Here is a 4,699-nt window from a genome sequence, read left to right on the forward strand (position 1 = left end):
ATATATTTATATTATATATTATATATACTATACTATATATATATATATATATATATATATATATATATTACTATATTACTATATATAATAACAGTGGTGGAAGAAGTATTCATATATATTACTTAAGTAGAAGTACTAATACCATAAAAGCCCTACGTTAAGTAAAAGTATGCAAGTATTAGAAGTAAAGTCACTTAAGTATCAAAAGTAAAAGTACTCATTTACTGTTAGTGTTTGTAATGTAACTACTTTATAAACAGGTTGTTTAATCTACAGCAATGCATCATATTTTATAAAATCATCATATGTTTGACATGTGAGAACCAAGTATCTCTAAAAAGTCAACTTTTCATGAGTTCAGAAAAACCAAAGATAATCCAAGAGAGTTTTTTAATTGTTAATCAGTTTAAGAAAAGTGAGAATTTTCTCACTCAATCCTTCAGTTTATCAGAAAAAAGTCAAATTGGAGGATTTTCACAGGACAGGAAGGAACTAACTTAGAAAATGCCTCCTCAGCTGCCTCAGTTTGATGTCCTAAATAGTGAAATAGTACTTATATACAATATCTAACACAATATATAGAATAGAAATGAATGTATAGGTATATACATGTAGTAAAAAGTAAAAATGAAATTGGAAAATAGAAATATAATAAGAGCCTAATAGCCAATATAATAATAAATGCAAAGTAAATGTAAATCTAAACATAAATGTAAACATATTCCACAGTATTGCTGACAGAAATTAAATAAATAGTAACGAGTTTTAAGATTGTGGTGTTGGAGAAGTTATATATATAAAACATTGTATATCATCTATCATTAAAGGTGTTTAAAATCTGCAAAGTGAAAATGTGGTGGAATAGAAGTATAAATATGTAAAAGTAGTAAAAGTACAAGTAACTCAGACAGTACAATACTTAGTTACTTCCAACCACTGGTACCAAATACTTATTAAAAGTAACAGTCCTGCACTCAAAATGATTAAAGCTGCATTAATGACCTTTTTTGGCCACTTGGGTAAGTGGAACAAGCTGAAAACAGCAACACAAATGTATTATCACCCTATAAAGTTATTATGGTGAAATTGTTAGCATACACTTACCAATTGGCTACACATCTGGCAGGCACAAAGTGACATTAGCATTCATTTGGAGTCATGTTTCTGGCCACCTGATGAATGTAATATTCACTCGGTTCAGCTCTGATTAGTTCTCTAAAACAATGAGCCAAAAGATGCTGAAATGCTCTGTAGAACTGAGGAGAACTGCAGAGTTGGATGCAAATATTCTGAGTTTGTCACTGCAAGGAACCCCTTTTAAATTATACTTAGCCTTTTGATCCACGGTTAATGAAAAATATTGATTAGGAGAGCTTTAGTAGAGCTGTGGATATAATACATTTTAGCCTACTCAAATGTCAAAAATAAAAGGTACCGCTTTTGAAAAATAGTGGCGATAGTCCTTTTTCCAAGAAGACCTATTGACATGTTACAGGAGAAAGATCACAGATCTAAATAATGAAATCAATGATGGCTGAATTCCATTTAGCTGCTTCAGTTTCAGGGTCCTGATATTGTGTCATGCTGGCTCACTGGTACGCTTAGATTTGAGCCATTGTTATTGTTTTTTATCAATTTTTATATATATATATTATTATTATTTTATCCTTTTTTGTTTGTTTTGTTTTGTTTTTTTACTTTGTTTGTTTGTCCCTTATACATGGGCAAATCAATAAAATATTAGTTATAGAAAATGTAATAATGTACAAAAAAACAAACATAAAACGACACCAGGCTGACTGAATTATTAGATAATATTATATAAATAGTAATAAATGTTTTACCATAGTAAAATCTAGAGTTGGCATGCATGCAGTGACACATTTTCAGTTATAATTGAATGTCAGATATTAAGGGGTTCCACATTAATACAGCAGACAGTCAAAGTTGCCTCTCACAATCAAGCTGAAAATATTCTACTGGCTGACATTAGCTCAGTATTGTTAAGTTGAAGCCAACAGAAATACTGTATTTACAAAACATTTTGCCTTTTCACAGTTTGGATCATCTTCAAAGAGGAAACCCCTCCCTGTGAGGTGGAGTTTGGCTTTGTAATTAGCAGCTCAAATGTATGCATGTGTATGTCTGCTAATTGATTTGGGCTAGGTTTAGTTTCTGGGTCACTGAATTCCATTCCTACTAATGAACCCCAGGGGAGGAGGAACATTGTGGATGCATGCATTTTTTCTTCTTTCTTTCTTTGGTGAAAGTTTGAAAGTTGTAAGTTCACTTGAATAATCATTTAAGATATGCATTTTGAAATGTTTGAATTAACTGCAAAGTTGCAGAGTAACAGGAAACCCCTTTTGTCTCTTTAGAATTTATATTTTTTGACTCTACAAATAACATGAATATGGTTTTACTGACAAGGTTTAAAATATTCAGAGTCATCCACAATAAAAACACAGTACATGTAATAATTAAAGATTAAAGGACTGAGAGTTAGTTGGTTTAATATCATTCTATTTCATCTCTAATCCAATTCAATTCTTTTCGTTATGCTATGTGATTTGTCAGCACCAATTTAAACTTGATTTGTACAGACTGTATTAACATTATTATTATTTTTTTAATTCGTCCAACCCTGCCATTTTTCATATATCGAGCCTTTTGGCATGTTGGATCATAGCACAGGTGTAAATTTCCTTTTAGCTGCTCAGTTTCAGGGTTGTGGTATTGTGCATGCTGGCTCTCCGTCACACTGCCATGACTTACTGGGACACATTGTTAATTTTATTAGTAACACCTGTGATTTAATAAGTCAAAATGACTGCTGTAAAACAGGCCCCTATGACTGAGGCAATATCCACACAATAGTGGATAAAAATAGTGTTGTGCCTCGTCTAGGGGGCCAAGACGCAGCATGAAAAAGACCAGTCCTTCCTTAGACCCAAGCAGCCAAATTAGAAGATTAACACCTGATGTGTTTATTTACAATGTGATAATAAACACAATACCAACATAACAAACAAAATAAATCCTCATTAAACCTAATTAAATGAAATATAACACATTATAATAATTTAACCTTCCTATCTATAATAAACAGGAAAATATGATTAACAAAACCAACCGCTCCCTGCTACCCACTACAGGAAGACATAGCCATCACTATGGACAACAAGTCCTCCAAATTGAACAACAAAATATGTCATTTGCCCATGACCTTTTAGAACGACACATGCGTTTTGTGATCTGACACTCCTATTTGCAGGATGACATCATTTTTCTGTGCCTTCCAAAACCATTTAATACTGTTGTAACTCTAGGAAAAAACTAAACTCAGATCTCAGCTGCACAAAGGGGCACTGATAACAGTAGCTTGTAGCTGTTAAAAAGTCTGAATGTGATTTAAATACAAAAAAAAGCTCTATGACATAGACTCACTCTATATATTTTTGTATATATATTATTTAGTAATGTATGTGTAAGGACATTCAAACAGCTTGATCTGACTTTCTTCAGCCAATCTTAACCCAGCTGCCAAAAAAGGTTCCCATTTTGGTTGTATTTTTCACTCACAGAGATACACACACTTGTATTCAAACCTTGCCCAGTTGATCCATATGGTTGCTCATTCCCTCTCCTCACCCCATATGGTAAAATTCTAACCTCAGCAGTGTTCTGTGTCGCGCCTCCTCCATTATGAACTGTTATGAACCACAGCGAACATGCTAGGATGTGAATGCTCCCCTGCTGTTGGGCCAGGTGCATCCAGACACTGGCAAACACATCAATATATGTGGTAGAACATGAAAAAAATCAAGGAAAATTAAAGTGCACAGTGGGAGAGAGGAGAGCATTAGAAGATGGTGGTGTAACACATGTAGGATGGAGACATGCGTACAGGGTACACACACTGTACATGAAAGCACTTACATGGATCTTTTGTCTCTCATACAGTCTCTCCATCACCCCCTACTGCTAAAATAACGCTGAATAATAATGTTGAAGACCATTTACCTATTTTTTCCACATGCATTATCCATCATGTTTCTAAATTACCCCAAGCCGCCTGAGTTTAAATGCATTACCAGAAGGCATTCTGAGGTGAGAAGGAGAGAGAGGCATAAGACAGCAGGGGGCCACATACACAATAATGTCCACAAACTCCAACTATAATCCCAAGGCAACCATTTAGCCTAATGTTGATGTAACTCTTCTTTGGGGTTTGTATTGGACAGCCTCTCTCTAAATTCATGGTTACAGCCAGATTTCACCTGAGAACGAGAGCAAGGGAACAAAGAAACACAGTAGACATTTGATTGGAGGAGGCATAAGAGATGGTACTTTACCATCTTTACATAATTATGTTATATTTAAATGGTAAATATAAAATGCTGTACACGTTAAATGCGTGTTTAATAGGCTGCTCTGCACAACTCCAAGGCAAATAACTTTGAATAGAGACTTTGAACTTTTAGCTTTCACTTGACATGTGGCAATGTGTAACACTGCACAGGGCATGTGTTTTATTCTGTATGATGTACAAACAATAAGTGGCATTTTTGGAAATAATGATGATGATAACCATTCATCTGAAACTGTTCTTTGGAGCTTTTTAGTGTCTTTCAGCTCGTTGTTTTGGTTTAACAGCCCGCAACTTTACTGGTTCAGTCTCACCTCCATTATTTCCAGC

This window comes from Morone saxatilis, unplaced genomic scaffold (assembly GCF_004916995.1).
Source record: "Morone saxatilis isolate NCDOM2014 unplaced genomic scaffold, NCSU_SB_2.0 Contig5, whole genome shotgun sequence".
In the NCBI taxonomy this organism is placed as follows: domain Eukaryota; kingdom Metazoa; phylum Chordata; class Actinopteri; family Moronidae; genus Morone; species Morone saxatilis.